Source organism: Sinocyclocheilus rhinocerous, unplaced genomic scaffold, assembly GCF_001515625.1.
Source record: "Sinocyclocheilus rhinocerous isolate Xijiao unplaced genomic scaffold, SAMN03320098_v1.1 scaffold174, whole genome shotgun sequence".
In the NCBI taxonomy this organism is placed as follows: Eukaryota; Metazoa; Chordata; class Actinopteri; order Cypriniformes; family Cyprinidae; genus Sinocyclocheilus; species Sinocyclocheilus rhinocerous.
The window spans coordinates 494,649-515,716 of NW_015646289.1; the positions used below are offsets into that span (position 1 = coordinate 494,649).

Below are 21,068 nucleotides of genomic sequence, written 5' to 3' on the forward strand. Positions count from 1 at the left end.
TATTCATTCATTCATTCATTCAATCTTACATTGAATTGTGTAGACAATTTTTTAAACGGTTAATCTGTTGTAATTTTACTGTATTTCAATGGCTTGCTATAATGTGTGTTATATGAACTATATTCTGTCTCTTTTTATGTGTGAACACACAAAACTTCAGATCTGGGTTAGCGCTGACAGTATTTATTTATACCCACACTGGCGTCTCCCACATTTGAGGACACACCACAGCATCAGTCTTCATTACTGTCAACAGAAGCCTGACCCTTTTCAACCAATTAGCATTGTTAAGCAAAACTCTAGTTCATGCTTGTGTGAGTGTGTTGTTGTAGACGTGTCTGTGTGTACATATTGGCTCGGCTGATGTAGCGAAGTCCATTTGCAGTTATAGGAGTGTCTGCATCATTATCAAGCTCCCCTCCCCAGTCCTGCGTCCTTCAGCCAGGTCTGTGGCGTGTGAAGGAGAGCTGGGAATGAGACCAGATAGATGGGGTGTGCGTCAGGGAATGGAGTGTTTGTCCGAGGTATGGAGATGCACTAATGGATGAATGTGTGTGCTTGTGGTCAGTGTTTTGGCTGTTGATTTGGCATAAACTGCCAGATTTGAAATGCTTATGTGTGGTGTGTTGACACATTAGGTGTATGGCCTCTCCCCTGCCGAGCACTCTGACAGATGCAGCCTGTGATTCCAGTCCTCAGCAGATTAAGAGATTACAGTGTTGGGTGGGAGTGTATAATAACCCTAATGCATCTAAAACCGCATTTACACACGGACAGCTGAGAACATCAGAGTGCTGATGAACTATATCTGCACTCTTCATTATCTCTTCAAGATAGGTCAGGCCGACGCTGACCACAGAGTTAACAGCTGATAGTTTCAGTTCTAGTCAGGCCGGGACAGATCACGGCACAGCTCAGGTTGCTGTTGATTAGCGTTAACTAGGTGACGGTGTCAAATCCACGACCCAGACAGACTTACAACTACATAGCAGCTTAAAAGCAACTTTTAGCACAAGAATAGTCTCTCCTGCACTCATTGCTGCAAAGCAGGATGGGATTGCTATTAGTACGAATTATATACACTACAATTTGAAAGTTTGGGGTCAGACTTTTTTTTTTTAAAGAATTAATACTTTGAGCATACAGTAGGTGTCAGTTAAGACACTAATAATACATTTCCATTTTTAAAATAAATTATTTTTACCTTTCTGTTTATCAAAGAATCCTGAAAAACAAAATATATAAATTTCCACAAAAAATAATAAGCAGCACAACTGTTTTCAATATTGATAATAATAAGAAATGTTTCTTGAGCAGCAAATTAGCATATTAGAATGATTTCGGAAGGATCATGTGACACTGAAGAAGACTGGAGTAATGATGCTGAAAATTCAGCTAAATTGCATTACAGAAATGAATACAATTTAAAATTGTAATAATATTTCAGCAATGAATAATCAAATTAATGCAGTCTAGTTTTCTTCAAAAACATTTAAAAAAAGAATATACCAGACCTAAAGTTTTGAATGGAAGTTTATGTTTCTATTTTTGGAAAAGTACCAAAAATAAATATATATATACTATAATAATACTATAGTACATGTACCTGTCTCTGAATGGCACGTTTGTGTGCTCTACATTCAATAACAGGAAATACGTCAGCACAGAAAAGTTAACTGTGCTTGTCAAACCATTTCATGGAGTCTTTAACTTTTGGGAGCTGGTTCATGAATGTCTGTGTTTCTTTGTTATAAACGGGTTTTAGGCGTTAACGAGGTAGTTCCTGATTGATGGTGTCTTATTGCAAAGGTAAACTCAATACTGATTTGGCAGTGGCCCAGGATGCTATCTTCAGCCTGTATCGGAAAGGAAGAGCCCCCTAGACATCTGTCACCAGTGTCTTGCCCGCTCTGATACCTCGCCGCTGGCACTCTGAATTGGTGCTGAGTTACAGCAGAGCTTCCCAAAACCATCATCCGACTGCGATTCCTGGCACTGGCTCTTCTATTCAGTGGTGTGAAAGCAAGGGGACACTCAAATGCTGTTCTGTCTAAATTTATGCACTTGTGTTACTGATCCAAATTTCCATGCTTTAACCGTAGACGTTTACCAGAAACTGATTGAGCCATAGTCCGTACTGTATTATCAACATGTTGTCATTAAAAGCATATTCAGTACTCTCTCTGTCTCTCTTTTTCCCCTCATTTCTGTCTTGGCTCCTGCTGTTCTGGCTGATTGTTAGTTTAATTTGCAGTTCTTGAGGGATGGTACATCACTTTGCAGTCTGCTTTTTACAGGAGTGTTTTTACCATAAAAAAAAAACAAAACGGAAGTGTCTAATGCTCACCAAGGTTGCATTTATTTGATCAAACACACAGTAAAACAACTATTTTTGCTTAAAAACCTATAAATAATCAGCACATATCAAATGAGCTGTAAAAAACAAAGCAATACTGACACATTTAAAAACATTGCTACTTTGAGTTCTGAAACTTACAGTAAGGTTTCATAGTACAATGACGACTTATGTCAAAAGATCTATAATTTCTCAATTCATAACCATTGCTGAATCAATTTCATTGGGGAAAAAAATTATACTTCCACCAAATTTTGATATATATATATATATATAATTTAAAATGGTTTGAGTTATGACTATATTGACTGAAATAATTGCATTATTATTATATCACAAATATCTTTAAGCTGTGAGTGTACATGTTAACAGGATGAAGATGGAAAATTGAGAGGCATTGAGAGCAACAGATAGGGAGAGAGGGGATTTTTTTTAGAGTTTAGATCAGATAACATCTCTTGAGACTCTAGACAAAAGTAATTAAGTAAACTCAGATGTTTCTACAGCTAACATGATGTTTAATTCATTAAATTCTTAAGAGAGTTTTTTTACAGTTCTGTTTAAAGGAATAGTGAATAAAGAATAATATAAGAAGATGAGGATAAGAAGTCTGTGCTTTAGAAGATATGGCTATTTGCTGATTATTAGTGCTTTAAGGCAAATTAATAAATAATGATAACTTATTTGGATGACTTTAAACTCTCATAAATGCTTTTATATCTTTGAGCAGTTAGAAAAGTTGAAAAGTTGCGTTGGAGCCATAACCATGTAACTGATAGTTTATCTATAAGTATCTCATAGTTTGGTTGAAGATAAACGGCTCACAAACCAGCTAAATGAGTAGTATACAGAAAGTTAGGGCTCAAAGAAAACCAAAGTTTCCCTGATTTCTGGTAATTACAACATCACATTTATGTGTACTCATTTGTTAAATACATTCATTCTGATGTGAGCTGAGGAAAGCACAAACACTCAGACCTCCATTTAAAAGATGAAATTCAGCTTCTGCTCTCTCTAGCAGTGGGTCTCCTACAGTGATTAGTGTAAAGGGACGAACAGAATACTAAAATAGGTGACACAGAAACCTGGGGTCACCGCTAAGGGTCTGTAGAGACTTCTTGCAGGTGATAACATCTGTGTTCGTCAGAGAAAAAAAATCCTCAATTGCTCTCTGGAAAAAAGCAAAACCCTCTCCGTTAGCTTGCTAAAGACCACATGCATATTCTATAGCAATGCTTCAACAATGACCCGCTGACACATGAGACCAAAGTCAATGTATTTTGGAAAACGCAAAGGAACACGTACCAACAGCAAACCTCAGAAAAAAAGAACAACTACAGTAAGTCTGTAATCCCATTGGCCTCAATCCCATTGAAATGTGCTGTGATCTGAAAAGATGTTTATACTTTTCAAGACAAGACCACACAAGCAGCAGAAGTAAAGCAGAAGAAGTCCAAATACCTCCTGAACGCCGCCAGTTTGAGCATCTGAAGCTAAACAGGATATTTGGCTTAGGTCAGTGCCAATACAAGAGTTCACATGCTTGTGATTTTAAAGGTGCTGTAAGCAAATGGAGACATTTTACGAACTTTTTTTTTTTTTTGACTTAGCCACTGAATTACACCGCCGCACCCTCTAAAGACATTTCAGCAAATCTGAACATGCAAAAAGGGATGAACTGCATTCAGAAGTGAGCATCAATATGCCCTACTCACTTAGAAGGGCAAAGCACTTGAAGTGAGTACAATGAAGGGTGCATGTGATCATAAACGGCAAAATTGCTTTCTTGAAGTGACCTGTTGTCTGTACTCTTTGCTAACGGCCTTGTGTAAGAGCCCTTTGTGAAGAGATCCAACTGCTCAGTTTCATTTCAAATGACCCTTTGAATGGTGTCCGGTTCCTGTACTGCCTTTCAAGGCAAAAATGCGTTTGGGGTTCGCCCATGATTCAAAACAGACGTTTCTGAATGGCTGTTTTTTGGCATACTGTGTGTTTGCTGTTTACAGAGCCTAAAGGTGTTACAGAGACAGATGTGATTATCACCGGACACCTATTTCACTTATATCTAACGCATTTTAATCCCAAAACGCCTACAGCGCTTTTAAGAAAGAGATGCAATGGCCATTTCCATATTTACCTGACTTGAGATACATGCACTTTGAAAGATATGTAATGTGCAAACCATTTGTGGCAACCATCACGCAGAGAGCAATCTCGCTACTCACCGCTCCTCACTAATATCACAAGAGAGAGGTCAGGCCCAATGTTTTATGGCTGAGATGATGCATCCCGGCCCGGAATGATTAATCTCTGCTGGGAACACTTTCAGGAGTACAAGTTTAACCTCTGAACACCCTCTCCCCAAACACAAAACACACACGTACTCTCTCGCGCATGTATGCAGTCATTTCCTGGGAGTTAGAGGAGAAAGATCTTACCTGGGCACATTTTGTATGTGATGACCTTCAGTAGGTGTGCCTCTGTCTTTGTTTGTGGATATGTGTGTGTGTGTGTGTCTGTGTCTGTGTGTGTATACCACTTGTAGGGTACCTGTCTAAACCCTTCCACCACCTTTCACTTTTAAACTATTTGTGCCTGGCACACATAAGCGATAGTGAAACAGTTTCTTCTATTGATTATAGGTGCTAAAAGCATTTGTGTTATGTTCTGTAGAGAAAACTAAAGGGATGTTTCTAGGTAGAGAAATGGAAAGCACTGCTAGTTCAGACAAATGCTTTCAGCTTTTCAGCGACCTTCTGCATGCTTCCCTTTGAGGATGAATTACAAAAAAAAAAATGGCCGGATTATACTTCACCAAAAAAAAAAAGAAAATTTTCAAGAATAAAATAAAATCTGTTTGTTTGTTTATTTATTTATTGCATTGTGATTTATTTATTTATTGCATTGTGATTTATGTATTTACTTATACTGATATATACTTAATGTCTAGTTATAATTTACAGTACAATTCAAAAGTTTGGGGTTAATTTGGGGTTCTTTTTAAAAAAAAAATGTAATGTGCTCTCCATGGCTACAGTTTCTCATCATCATCAAACAAACAAACAAATAAATAAATAAATATGAATTATTATTACAATTTAAATAATTGTTTTCTATTTTAATATATTTCAAAATATAATTTATTCCTGTGCAAAGAGGAATTTTCAGCATCATTACTCCAGTCTACAGTGTCACATGATCCTTCAGAAATCATTATAATATGCTGATTTTCTGCTCATAAAACATTTTATTATTATCAATTATCAAAACAATTCTGCTGCTTAATATTTTATATAAAAAACTGCACATTTTTTCAGGATTGTTTAAATAAAAAATTCAGCATTTATTTGAAATATAAATATTTTGTTGGATTACAAATGTCCCTTTTGATCAATTTATTGTGTCCTTGCTGAATAAAAGTATTATTTCTCATATGCATCAAGGCAATGATTTACGAACAACCCTAACCCTTTGAAATCTCACTGTACAAACAATCCTAACACAAACTGGCTTTATTTTCTTTATACACATTTTTCAAATACTTTTGAAATATGACTATCACATTCCTTGCCATTTTGTAAAACTCACCCTTGAACTGTCAGCTCTACACAATCACCTGTATTTATGTCTGCGTTTTGACGGCATTGGGCAGTCAGCGGTTCTGAAGAAAGAAAAGATTTCCTGTTTGATGCACAAGAATCTGTACAGCTATTTAAGATTAAACCGTCCTATCTAATTCATCTAGCTTCTTTTACCCACCCTCAGCTGGTACCGGGCATCTCAGCTTTTGTGTGTGTGTGTGTGTGAGTGTGGCTAACAGCTCTCATCTCTTTCATTAATTATGCATGACAGGCTTGTGATGGTCCTGTTGCTGCAGTGCTTTATCAGACGGTGAAGGCCACAGTCACTGATGAGTGTTTTTCTGAATGCTCAAGCGCTTTGAACTAAAGCATTTTGTTGCATTAATAGATGTGATCTTTTTTTTTTTTTGCCACCAGTGTGAGAGCAGACAGCAGGTGGGGTGTGCATGTGTTGTTTTAAGCTGGTTGTGTGTGTGTGTGTGTTGTAACCTGGCTATCGGAGCACAGGTGACATGAAACCTCAGTCTGCGGTCAGTGCAAGGAAACAAGCTGTTTCTCTCTGAGAAGTTGGACAGTATTATTTCATTACAAGGTTTGACGTCAATGGTCTGATAACACCGATCTGGAAACGTTGGCTTGAAGAACATGCACGGTAAGATTTCAAAACAACCATTGTTGATGCTCACTGTCTTCAGAACAGCTCTTTTTTACAACCCTTTCCATATCCTCTCCTCTTTGGCAAAGAAATTTGTCTCTCATTCCCCTCATTACCAGCAGCATGTAAAAGCTGCCTAAACAAACCTAATTAGCTCATTAAGAACCAGTCTTAACTACCTCCTGGGCTTTGTTCACATGCTGCAGACTTCTAAATGTTGTGGCTGATTTACTCTTGTACCGTGTGATTACTTTGCCGGGTTCACAGTATCTCCGGCTGCATCGCCCCAGCGCCGCTCCTGCGTCTTACCGTACGATTCTCCAACTCTCTCCCACTGAGAGCCTTCCATTACAGAACACACTGACGTTAAATAGGAGATTGCTATCATTAAATTCACATTAAGCGGGCAGTAAAATATTGATATGGAAGTGTGCTGCCGTTTGATTTTTGGTGCAGAAAAGGTAAAGAGCACAGAGATGAGTCAGAGATGCGTTATTGAATTTGAATGCTTCTATTACTACTGATGACAGAGCAGGTAAATTGTTTTTTTTTTCTCCCTGTTTCTAAGTCATTGGTTTTTAGATTGTGATATCATCTGTTCTCTTGGGGAAAAACACTGTTAAATATTTGGTGAATGAGCTTGGCATATATAGACTGAGCTCAAAAGTGTAGCTTATTGTCTGTGATGTGGCCCAGCAGTTAGCGTGTGCAGGCTAGAAACATTGAGCCATAGCACTTGGGCGAGAGACTGTGGTTCAAATCTGGCTGGATGTTGTATTCCAATCCTGTTCCTCTTTCCTTGTCTGGTCATAATCAATAAAAAGGCAAGTTACAAATTCAGTATAATGTTTTACATCATAGGTGCCCCAAATTTTTATTATAAAGTGTCAACATTTGTGAAAAACATGATTGAGGGCTGTGGGCAGATAGTAAATGTTGCATTATATCAAAATATATTAAATTAAAATTTGCATTTTTGAGCAATCGAATTTATTTATATCCTTTATATTTCAATGCAATGAATGAATGAATGAATGAATAAAAATAAATAAATAAATAAATAAATATTTTCAAACAATCAAATCAAACGCCATTGGTTGAGACAGTTCTTTTTTGAGGTGGTCAAGATGCTCAAGCAAATTCTATACAAATTCAAAATATTTATGATTTACTTCATAAAGCTGTCTCATCATATAAAGTTGAGATAAAATTACTTTTTACTTACAACTTATATACTTAAGATTAAAGTAGTACTGTAAATAGACACATTCATTTTTAAAAGTGCATTTGTTCCATGTAGTCAATCGAATAATAATGAGGTAATAAAAACTGCATGTATAACTTTATTTATTATACAAGAAATAAAACTGTGGTTTAAATTAAATATAGCAACACACTGCTAATACAGCCTGACTTGTCATGTCAACTTCCCATTTACATTCACTGTAAGACAATCACTCGCTCACATGTTAAAATTCACTTGAAATCACAGTGAGCGCAGTGTCGTGATTCCGACGAATCCTCTTTCCTTATTTTACAGGATTTTATATTTATTTATTTTTTTAATCCACGGTTGTGCTTAAGTCTCTCTTCTACCTCTCCATCCAACAAGCCTGACTCCATTAGTAAATTCAGGGATCTGGGAGAAGCATGGGAATAATCTCGTCCAGTACACAAACTCTGTCATATCAGTGTAACCAGGCTCGATCGCTGTGTCGGGTAAAGAATAGATTAAATGTCTCGGCTGATTATAATCTGATCCACCCTACGGCTGCGCTATTCATATTTGGTGTTTACAGAAAGCGCATGAAAGGTAAATCGACAAAAAAACACTTTAGCTTTGATATTGCATCATCCTGACATAAAAACATATATGATGGAATAGCGTGCAGTAAGGCTACAATGGATTTGCAACACGATGCTATGCACGCATGTGTGTATTTGTAATATTTTTGCCTCTGCCAGTTAGCAGTGTTTAATCCTTGGGAGTTTAATTAAGTCGGAGCTGTAATTAAATAGGCAGGTGCTAATTTGTCTTAAGTCTTCAGTTATTGGGTCAGTATGTGACTGTGTGAGTGTTCTGGCGAGCCTTAAGCTTGTTTTGGCGCTTGCATGCGCTTCTCATTGTCCAATCACGTTGTGTTTATGTGGCAAGGTGTTGAGGGGCAGAACTGCGCTCTATTTGCATGTGTAGATAGAATATTACGAGCGATGGGCCGGCAGACTCCATTTGAAGCAACAGCTAGTCATTTGCACACAAAACAGCCACTTCTGTGAGGTTCCTATTGAATTTACATTCCGATCGATTTTGATATTTGCTGACAAGGGTGCTTTTTTAAGTACTTTGTGTCTCGTAGCCGACAGGTCATTCTGGTTGGCCTATAGATTGCACATGAAATAGGTCTTTGTGTTTGATGAGTCCACTGGCTTGCCCTGGGCTCACCTCTCGATGTGTGTGCGAGAACGATCCGTCTCAGCCGTAGGGACCCCGACTGGCTTCAGTGTGCGTATTGATCTATTACCCCTCAGAAGCCCCTCACGCTTTTACCTCACAGACTTGCACGACACCAAGCCCAATCTCTTGTCTCTCCTTTTCTGCATACACGAGTCGTCTCTCTCTCTTTCTCCCTGCCTTTGGGCTTTAGACTCGTTCAGCTCATGCTCTCTGTGTTGGCCCTCATATTGATGTAAATTGTCATGCTATTGGCTTGTTTATCTGTTGGTTTGGCTCCGAATGGAGTGTAAGTGACAGGTTTTACTCCGCGCTGTAGTGTGTGAAAAGAGCACTTCAGATGAGCTGCCGTTTTTTTTTTTTTTCAAGAGGAGCCACAAAATTAAGTGTCAATGTGGACCTGGGCTCCTGGAGGAAGTGATGTCACGACACATCACGCAGCTGACCTTCCCGTTGCGCCGGTGAACTGAAATTAAAAATTAATCTATAGTGTAAAGTCACCCAAGGTTAATGAATTATGAATCGCTGCTAATCTGCACAGAATCAAACTGGAGGAATTCTTAATGGACATCTTTGTTAATTGTGTTTTAACATTGGCTGTGACAGTCGGGTCGACTCTCCGGTGTTTATTCTCTCCTGCGAGCTCACCTTATAGCGACAGCTGATCTGCATTACAAATACACCACATTAACTGAATAACCACCTAATGACAAATTCACACATTTCCCCAAATGCTCACATTAACGCCACACGCAATGCAATTTTGTAGGAATTTTGTATGTGGCTGTGAATGTGCTTGGAAGCTGCTTTTCAGTGTTACATTTCTCATATCCTGTAGGTTTGTAGATTAACTAACTTTCCAGTGTTAGCATTCCATTCCCATTCCCATTTTTCGTCATCAGTTGTTCAGTTGGCTCATGTAGTATGCCCAGGAAGTATGTAACCTGGTTTTTAAAGGGATAGTTTACACTGTAAAACCAAACAGCAAAATGTGACTGAACACTCAAATATGACTGAAAGTTCATTGTACTTAATAGAAAACACAGCAACTGATTATATTAAGCTGAACCTGAACTGAATTAGTAGCAGCAGATTTCCAGTTCCCAGCATGCTTTGAGTTAGACTGTAGAAGGAGAGTAAATGTTAAAGTTAAGTGTGATTTTGTGTGTTTTTGTGCTTCTGTTATGTATAAGGGGTTTCTGTTATTTTGCAGTTTTGAGTTAACATTCTGGTAGAAGAGTAGAGCCTGAGGTTACATCACAGATGGGCTGCAAAACCTTGAGAATATATATGCTGTATGTTGCTTTGTATTGTTGTTCACCCCAAAAATAAAAATTCTGTCATTAATTACTCATCCTCATGTTGTTCCAAACCTGTAAGACCTTCTTTCATCTTTCGAACACAAATTAAGATATTTTTGATGAAATCCAGGAGCTTTTTGACTCTGCATAGACAGCAACTCAACTACAATGTTCAAGGCCCATTAAGGTAGTAAAGACATTGTTAAAATAGTCCATGTGACATCATGGTTCATCCTTAATGTTATGAAGCTATGATAATACTTTTTGTGCGCAAAAAACCCCAAAAAGAATGACTTTATTCAACAATTAATAAATTGTAATATATACTTTAACTGTATATATGCAAGAGTATAATAGCAATATCTTTGCTAGTTACATTTGCACATGCAATTTTGTCATTGCTAGCAGGCAGTTAAGCACAGAAGATGCGATGTCTATGCAAACAAATTGGAAGGGTTAGTCAGTATGTGTAAACAAAATTTCTAACCTAATCTTTAAGTTTGTTAACTTATTAGAGTTGAAATATCTGTAATCATTTACACTGTCATTTTTTTTCAAACTTGTGTGATTATGAAGCACAAATGAAGATGTATTTTAAGTTCTATATTATTTGTATGTTAATCAGAGTAAAGTCAGGGTGAGGTTTATAGTGACGTGCTGATAATCCTGCCTGTCTCTTAGTTGCTAGATTAGGTCTGGTTCCACAGTGAGAGGAAGTTTTTCTCTGTGTATTCAGAAGCTGCTTCTCAATAGAATTACACGCACCCCGGCTTCCAGTCATGCCGGGAAACTCACAATGAAGTGTGAAAGTTCGACACACGTCCACGTCCACTGACACAGACACAGTAAAGTAGACACAGTAAAGCATACACAAATGAAAAGTGCACATGTGTATGTACACGCACATGCAGGTTTGTACACGCATATGTTGCTGAGCTTGTTTTGTGAACATGGGTGGGTGGTAAGACTGGTCAGGGTCAGATTAACAGCTGACTCCAGTGTCAGTTTGGGGGCAGAGAGATTCTGGCAAAAACACACACACACACACACACACACACACACACACACACACACACACACACACACACACAGACAGACAGACACAGCCACACATACATATACAAGTAGAGTTCACACAAACTTGCCATAGCTCCTGATAGAACAGTGTTTTTCTTTATCTATATTTTTAGCTTATTGGTTTGCTGAAACATATTTTTTTCCCCTATACCGACCTTTCAAGTGGGAAGCATGAATAATAATAAAATAAAAAGTAAATAAATACATTTGTAGAACATGAATTCAAAGAAACCAAATACCAGTTACCATAGTTACTAATTTATTAATTTCTGTGGAGATATTTTAAATAGATTAAATTGATTTTTTTTGCAACATATTTGTGTTTAGTGGGTGTTAAAATTTATAATTGATTGTTGGCAATTTATTTCCTATAGCTGTTCTAGTGTTATGGCTTTCATGTAACTTTGCTGTCAGTTTCTAGTCATAAAATAAAATAATTCTCCAAAATCAATATTCTATGTCCATTTATTTTATTTATTTATTTATTTATTGTTGTTTTTGTGTGTGTGTGTGTGTGTGTGTGTGTGTGTGTGTAATAAGCTTCACACTGGGTTCCTGTTGGGTTTTATTTTTTATTTTGCGGAAGTGAATGATGTACAGTATCTAGTGAATTGTTCGACATTTTTACTTTGAGATTCAAGCATTATTTAAAGCAAATTTCTTTTAGCTTTTAAAGTGAACAAAAAAAGGAAAATCACAAATACTAGCTAAATTGCCTTTGAAATTAAATTGCTTTTAGCTGCACAGATTTTTTTTTTTTTTTGAGGATTCTAGGAGTTGTATTGTGCTAATCTATGTGGCATAATATACATGATTGTTTCTTTCTTTCTTTCTTTCTTTCTTTCTTTCTTTCTTATCAGTCGGAGGAAGAAGACAAACATTCGGCTCCTGTTCTCCCTTAATTCTTTCCTCCTCTAGATGTTGTAAGTATGTTGATTTTCCTTTGCTCATATGTCACTACAGGCTTATTGGACCAGCTGGCCCGTCAGTCTGTGTGTGAGTGTGATCTGCTTTAGTGAGCTCTGCTGCTGCTGTCAGGCTGATGAGTGAAAACCCTGCTGTCCACAATCACACCCGATCAGCTCAGACGTGTCCGGTCTCGCACCGTATGGCTACCGGGCTGCATTAGTGTGGATGTGCCACAGGAGATGCTTTGCCACTGTAACAAACGTGTTTCCCTGGCAAGAGCATTTCAGTAATGTGCTCCAACAACAGCAGAAGTAAGTTAGACAGCTCCAGGCTGTTGAACAGCATTGCTGAAAATAAACACAGGTATTACTATTTTTATGCTGCGCACTGTGAAGACGTAGCCTATAAATCTCTTTGGAGCTTTTTAGATTGTTAGATTTTTATGGATGAACAATGTGCTATGAAAGAACAGCGTGTTAGTGCAAGATTTTTGCATTCGTAGTAACACCTGTGTGTGTGTTTGTGAGTTTGCTCTGCTCTGTTCCTAAAGGAGGTTGACAGCTGTGTGTATGAGTCAAGCGCTACATTTAATTCAGCTTGTGTACTGACATGAAAGCCTGCAGAGATGACCTTGCTGCCATATATTCAGGAACAATATGCACAGAAACCAAAGGCATGGGTCCATTGGTTTCTGGACCAATGTATTTGCACGTATCAGAATATAAAAGCCATGTGGAGGTCTGTTTGATAGGCCCTAGTTGTTTGTTTATAGTTTTTTACTTTTTGTCATTATTGGGCTGTACATGGACAAAAGAGGGAGAATTTGATGAAAAAGTATTAAAATATATAATTCATATTTATATTATTAATTTTTTTTTCTTTTCACTAGGACCGTGGAAAACATATTAATATTTTTTTTATTAAATTGCAAGTTTGGTTAGTTAGTTAGTTGTTCGTTTATATGTTTTTGGCTTTTGGCTTTTGTCATTATTGTGCTGTACATGGAAAAAGCGGGATAATTTGATGAAAAATAAATAAAATATACATTTTTATTTATATTAATATCATTTTTTAAATAAATTTTACTTTTCATTCATATATATATATTATTATTAAATTATTCTTCATTCATTTTTAAGTTTATGGGTTTTTGTCATTTGGGCAAAGACGGGGAATGGGATTTAAATTAAATTTACATTAAGTTAAATGTAACTATAAATATCAATAATTAATATTAATATTAGGCTTAATATAATATAATATAATATAATGGGAAAATAAATAAATAAAAATAAATCAAGTTTCACTCTGTTTAGCTGAATATTCTGTTTCCCTTTGAAATGCATCACAATATGGAGGTTTAAAACATTGCAAACTTCATTTCCTGGCATCTTTCAGTTTGTCCAAACTGATCTCAGAGATAATATTTCAAAGTCCATATGTGTAAGTGAAAGACAGGAACTATTAAGAAGGAGCAGCATTAGGGGTGCCCATTAACTACAGTGTGAATGAGATGATGCCCTTGATGGCTGGGCCAGTTGATTGAAAGTTTCTTGGCATGATAATTAATCTTCATTCAGATCAGCACATGGGGTCATTTAGCCTGTACAGGTGTATTTAAAAATCCTGCATCACCTTTCAGGGCTGCAGTCACTTTGCAAGATTAGAGTTTTTGACAGTTCATCTGAAACAGAATGTGTAATTATAGTCCATTCACATGATGGCGCACATAGAGCGATTTCAATGCTACAGATGTGTGCTGAGTCTCTCAAGGTCTCCTCCGGCACACTGTAGTTGACTCAAGCTTTAGTATATGTGTTTAAATTAAAAAGATGTCTTAGAGTTGCAGTAAGTTGTTTGAATGAGACAGACTCTGTAAAGAATAATACTGTATAATTGATGGAACCCTGAACCAAACCGCTCAGACTTGATGCAGTGCAAATTTAAAACTGTCAATAGTTTAAAGCTTGTTTATAGATCTTGGGCATCATTAAACACTAGAGCATTTTACCAAGATCTTTCAAGCTTGTGCTTAAATGCTGAGATTGTGTCAGATGCTTATGCGTTTATATTAGCTACTATTGAACATGTTTGCGAGGCTTTAAATTGGAAGAGTACAGCATGAGTAGCGGTTCAACAGGTGGATCCGTGTGCATTAATCTCCACTGAGAAAGACTTTGGCTTATAGCTGCATTTGCTCAGATCTCCATCTGGAACCTCTGACCACTGAAACACATTGGAGGGATTTCACTAATGAATGAGATGCAATCTATAATAAGCCTAATTTGCATAGAAAGGATGCATGTTTACTTAAATAATCACAGTGCATCAGCGCATTTAATGTCTGGCTAAACTGGATTGTATTGTAGGTGCTTAGCAATAAGACGCTGGTTTTTACATGCTAGAGTGCCACATCTGTTTAGTTCATTCTAAAATCTCAAAGACTTAAAATAGTAATAATAATAATAATAATAATAATAATAATAATAATTATTATTATTATTATTGTGGAATATGTAATTGTTTTTTAGATTTAAATTATTGATTTCACATTCAACCTAATCTGTTCATAGATTAAATATAGTTAAGCAGCTTGTTTGCTAATGGTGGGATCTAAACGATATCCCTTGAAGGAATGTGTAATCGATCACCTGCCCAACACTAAGCCAGAAATGAACCAAAAGAGGAAATGAAAGCAATTGACAAACTTACTAAATTAAAATGACTGGTTGCTGTTTCACCACAACAAACACAAACTATCTATCTACCCTCGTAGGCATAATCTTGTTACATCTTTTCATATGCATACATTAACTTGGCTGTATTGATCTCACATTACCAGCAAATTAGCAGAACCGCTATGAATGTAGACTTTAGTTAATCTTTTATTAAGCCTTTGATAAATGACCAATGGCAATCAATGTCCATGAGAAATGCACATTCATCTACTTGATGTTTTTCAGGTTTAGAAACCAAGATGAACTAAAAGAGATGGAAAAAAAGATAGTGAAACAGAAAGGTGTTGGTTACAGCAAAAGAAAAATCTGTTATTCACTATTGAGGATTGAATGTTGTAAGTACATTTGGTTTTGATTTTTTTATAGCATTAAATATAGCTGTTTTATAACCCACTTCTAGGAGTTTGTGTTCATCTCTGTTATTGTGTATGAATGTGTGTGATTCTTTACCAGTCCCTATCATAGTGGACTACAGTATGTAACTGATGTGATTGTAGGATTAAAGCGTCTACATACCGTAATGCCTTTATTAAAACCAAATCTCTGAATAGACGTTAAACCTCTGAATTTGTCTGTTTATTCATTCCCCAGATGAGCTGCAATTTAATTTCCACACAGGGGCCTCAGTGAACAGCATGGTACTCGCTTAAGTCGAGTGTGTTTCATTTGAGCAAAGTATGCTCTCACTTTTTCTGTTGCTTTTCCTTCAATTGGATCAGATATTATTATTATTATTAAATAGAATGCATAATGAAATAATTAAAATATTACAATAAGTGCAGTCACATGTATAAAGTGTATGAATATGTCTTTGCCTTTGCTTTGTCTATTAATATTAATATATTTTAATATTAATATTACTACTAATAATGTATATATGCAGGAAAAATATTACAATGTGTGCACTCACATGTATAAAGTGTCTTTGCTTTTTAATTGATGGACACACCACATGACATTTTTAGTTGTTACAATAAATCTTTTCTCGAAAATGTTATAGAAGTACATGAATACAAAGACTGCACTTTAAAATAGATTTTTTTTTTAAGAAAATATTTTCCCCTTTCTTATTTGTCATTGACCCATATAATTCTCCAAAGGCACTTCAGAGTAGAGGTTTAATCATTTTTAAATAATCAACAAGACAGGAACAGTCTTCCCCAGATGGTCTACTTCATTTAAACATTAATGGCCACATATATTTTGTGCTTCTTATGTGTTTACATATATGTAGCGAGCCCTTTCAGTTGTGAGTGGTCATTAATAAACATGTGTAGAATGAAAACCAGCCTGCAGAAAGGCTGTCCATTTGACCAAGCAACTAATCAATGAATGAATCATGTATACACACATCCGACATAAGATCAACATCAGGTGGTTGTGTGTGCTTGTGTATGTGAACTTGCAGCTGCATGAATATGGAGGGGCTTCTGTGAAGGTCAGCGGCTCTCTGGAGTCTTTGAGGGTTGTTACTGATGCCTTTCCTTGCATTAACAAGGCCGTTAGGTGTGTGTCCATATTGTTACAGCAGCACAGGAGGTCCTCCTTCAGGGACGAGACACCTGACAGCGGCGCTGAGCTTTTAAAGCTAAGAGTATCTTTACTGACTATGAATAAGTAAAGGTGTCTCCGTGAATCTCTGCTCATTACTCTCTCAAGTGTTCAGCAAAATGCACCATGATTGCCTCAGAAGGTGATGGCTGTCTTCAGGTGGGAGTTGTTGTCTAAGAGAAGAATGGAAATGGTTGTTTTAAGAGGCCGTATTAAGGCAAAAACAAGTTAAATTGGGCCATGTTTGCTGGTGTTGAAGCAGGCAGGCTGGAATATATGTGAACGAGGTGGATCTGACATACAGTCTCATTACAGGGGAGGTTGGCAGTGTTGCGAGCGGTGTCATCAATTATGAAGAACTTGGGTGGTGTGTAAGTGTGGGGCTTATGAACAAAGCAGTGTGTTTTTTTTGTTTATCCCACAGGATTAGATGTGCTGACTGAGGTCAGGCTCTCTCTGGGGCTTTGGGTCACCAGAGTATAAACATCAGAGAGAAAAGCAGCCAGACCACTGGGATACAGTGCATCGGGGAGGGGTGATTTCCTCAGGACACACTGATCTCCTCCTGGATGTATGTGTATGTGTGCGTGGGATGCTTTTGTATCCACACAACAGCTAGGCCTTGCTGTACAATCCATCTTAAATTGCTAGCTATATTTTGGAACATTGTAGCTGATTTTGAGCTGGATTTTAAATGGTCCAAGCTAGTCATTAGCTTCTGAAAACAAACTAGCTTCCAGTTGGTCATGTCAATGTAAAGTGTTTAAAGGGATAGTTCAACCAAAAATTAAAATTCTGTCATCATTTACTCACCCAGTTGTTCCAATAATAAAAACAATAATGTTTTAACATTAGTGTATATTATTAAATATAATATATATTTTAACTATTTTTTTAAACGTAATGTCTTCCGTTATTAGGGCCAGATTTACTAACAGCTTGTGTCAGCGCAAACCGTCTTTTGGCGTTAAAATAGTACTTTCAGGATTTACTAAAGAACGCACAGTGAAGAATTTGCGCTGAAAAGGCGTGGACACAGTTATTTTTGCACCTGACCTTATTGAATAAGCATTTATAGGAGTTTCCCTTTCAGATGCAAAATTTATGGTAGGAGAGTATTAAAATGAATCGCGCAATGCGATTTACTAACATTTGTGCTCATCAAATTACCTGTATTTGCGCCATTATTTAACGGCCATAAAATGCAAGTCTTAAAGCAGGCGGTAATTTGCGCTGCTCTTGGTAGATGGCGCTGGTCATTATGGAAATGATCTGGCTGCGTTTGTGTTCTTTAATGTGCGCATTGTTTATAAATCACCCGCAGAATTTTCCCCTCCCATCGGCGCTTTTATGGAATTGCGCTCTAACACTAATTTGCCGTTTAGTAAATCTTGACTCAGCTACCAGATAGATTTTTCAACAAGATACAAACCAATATCCAAATATTCAAACAGAATTTCTCAGACCTTCATCCACAATCAGCACAGAAAACGTGAAATGAGTGTGCGGATTCCGTGTGGGTTTCCGTGACCCAACTTCTCCTGCCTGCTCGGCTCACAAAACTCCTTTTCTCTTCTCTCTTTCCCTTTTTTCTTTCAGTGTCATGTTGAGTTCATGGCTCATACATTTATACAGCCACGGCCTGACCTTTCTTGTTCCGCGTGCCCCATTTACTATTGTTATCCTTCACACGAACGTCCTCTCACTCACCCTAATGCAAGAGCACAAGCATGCTTTAGGTTCCTAGCTTGCAACAGACCCCTAATCTATTGCATAGGCAAGATGAAGTCCCTCAGGCAGGGGCGCTATTCCCCGCTGCAGGTATAATGAGCTCCAATCTGTCTGTTTGAGCATCAGCAAGAGGGGTAGTTGCTCTGGGGCCCTGAGAGAGATGGGCTCTGCGATGTAGACTCTGCTAAGGGCTACACCGTCCTGGCGCTTCTGTAATTGTCTGAAGTCGAGGGGTGAGGGTTGGCGAAGGGAGCGGTCTAATTGTTTCACTGTTTAACTGACTGACTCCATCAATATCTATTAGGACTGTGGATTGCAGGTGCAGGGCTGCTTAATTCACTTCTGGTTGGGGTTTTATCTAGCCTGGTGTTATAACATTTTCATTCAGCGGAGAGTGTCTGTTTTTTTATCCCACCGCTGCTAACACGTCCCCAGCGTCTTCACTCCTCCTCTCTCCGTTCTCTGATGAGCTGCTTTTTAGACTTTTTATCATCTCTCTCCATCCACAGCGAGCTGAGTATGCTCTCAGGTTATGCTGGGATATATGACACCCTCAACTTTAACTGATGTCTAGAGATGTAATTGCACAATTAGTGTAGGCCTACAAGTTTGACTTGTAAAAAAGTTTGGCTTGATGATACACATTTAAATATAAATGTACCACCAGGATTTCACAGCCTGTAGGCGTCCAAGATCCTTTTTATTTTACACATAAAACTTTATTAGTTTATTAGAAAATCATCTGCATACTGGTGCTCTGCAGTATGAGAGAAATGCAGAAAAAAGGGGGAAAAAAACTTCTATGATGTATATTTCACCTTGATTACAGATTGTGAAGGCAAACATTTTATTTCTTTGGAATAACATGTACTAATGCACAATAAGAGCAGGAATTTGCATCAATAAAACCATAGTATATTGTTATAAATTATGTATAGTATAGCATCAAAAAAACTTTTATTTTTTGAAGAACCAAATAGGAAACAAAAAGTAGGCCGAACTAAAGATTCGGGAGAAAAAAAATTTTTTTTTAAAATAATATATTAAAGTTCTGTCATCATTTACTTACCCTCGTTTTTCTTTCTTTCTTTTTTTTTCTCCCTCACCTGTATGACTTACTTTATTCTGCAGAACACAAAAGCATATCTTTTGAAGAATTTTGGTAATCAAACAGTTTTGGTGGCTATTGACTTTGAAAAATAAAATAAAAACTATATAAAAATATCTCCTTTTATGTTCCGCAGAAGAAAGGACGTCATACAGGTTTGGAATGACATGAGGGTGAGTAAAAGATGACAGAACTTAAATTTTTAGGTGAACTATCCCTTTAAGAGTGTAAAAAAGAAAATAGCTGGAGAATTATTCTGATTTCTCATGCCCCAGTTTGTATTGTTTAAGGTAAGCAGCTGCACATCTCCATTTTTCCCTCCATGATGCCTGTAGGTGCTTTGAAGGCTGATTTGGTGATTGGATTATCTTCAGAGAAGCAGAAATGAACCTGGGTTGTCATAGCAATCAGGAAGTTCCAGTAGTCTCATGTTATTTCACACCTTGTTTAAATTGCCATTTTAAGGGATTGGTCTTAATGGTGTTCCTCCTCAAACAGAAGGCAGAGTGAGGAGCTTTATTAATTTACCTGCAGTAGGAGTATGGAGAGGGCCTGCAGAATGACAGCTATTTTAATACGGTCTGGAGTGAGCACGCACACGTGTGTGTGTATGTGTGTCACATTATGTCCACACACCCACTCTGTGTGACTTATCAACCTTCTTTCTTTCTTCTCTTTATTTCTTTCTTTCTTTCTTTCTTCTCTTTCTTTCTTTCTTTCTTTTTAAAGATTAATAATACATTTTAATAATATTATTTGAAATAAATTAATGCTTTTGTTAATCAGGGATGCAATCATTTGATTAAAAGTGAGAGTAAAGACTTTTAGAATTTTACAAATAAATAAATAAACATATATTTTTTTTAAATGCTGTTCTTTTAAACTTTTCTATTCATCCTCAAAAACGTGTCCTGGTTTGCACAAAAATGTTAAGCAACTGTTTTCAACATTGAATCTTGTCTGCTCCAAACTTTTGAACATTGGTGTGTGTATATACGTTTAAAAATTTGGCATGTAATCCATTTTCATTCAAAAATTTATAATAAATTTAACAATTAATTACAAATAGATATTAAGTAATGTGTTGAATACACGTAATTTTTGAAGTAGTATTTTCTTGTAAAACATATTATTTGCAACTTTCTTTTTTTCTCCATTGCACTCAGAGAGTGTTATATTGAGTTGTCTGATGTGAGAATTTATCTCTCACTCTGTTATTAAATACAGCTTAATAGCCATCTATATGAAATTTCTTTTCAGAGCCTAATAATAACTCGTAGCTTCTTTCTAGGTAGCAGAAGGTGACATCCAGAAGCTTTAGTCACCTGGCTTTGATCACTATCTAGCTAGAAATGCCCATTGGCCCTTTAGGTGGGAAAACAGAAGTTGATACAATAAAGTAAATATTTTCCCCTACACTTTCTCTCCGTACTTCCCCTGTCCATGATCATCTTGTTTTGGACCGCTCATCCCCTCCTTCTTCTCCTAAGATGACAAACCCCTGCAGCTGTCTATGCTGTATTTGGGGAGAAGCGTTTGAAAGCCTGGTGAACTAATAGAAGTGTTTATACAGAGGCTTGCTGTGTTTTTTTTTTTTTTTACTCTTGAC

The 21,068-nt window shown here is 37.0% G+C and overlaps 1 protein-coding gene across 10 annotated transcripts in view; it reads left to right on the top strand.

The window, feature by feature from the left end:
* LOC107707213 (teneurin-2-like) overlaps positions 1 to 21,068 on the top strand; it is a 312,784-nt gene that overhangs the window by 4,091 nt on the left and 287,625 nt on the right. For 7 of the 10 annotated variants that reach the window (XM_016511146.1, XM_016511150.1, XM_016511153.1 and 4 more), the window contains exon 2: positions 12,283 to 12,345. The exons of 1 other annotated variant lie outside the window; for it this stretch is intronic. The gene's annotated coding sequence lies outside the window, so the exon portion shown is untranslated. Of the gene's footprint in view, positions 1 to 6,414; positions 6,590 to 12,282; positions 12,350 to 21,068 lie in introns of those variants that run through there. 2 more of the 10 variants (XM_016511148.1, XM_016511149.1) reach the window with 2 other exon arrangements.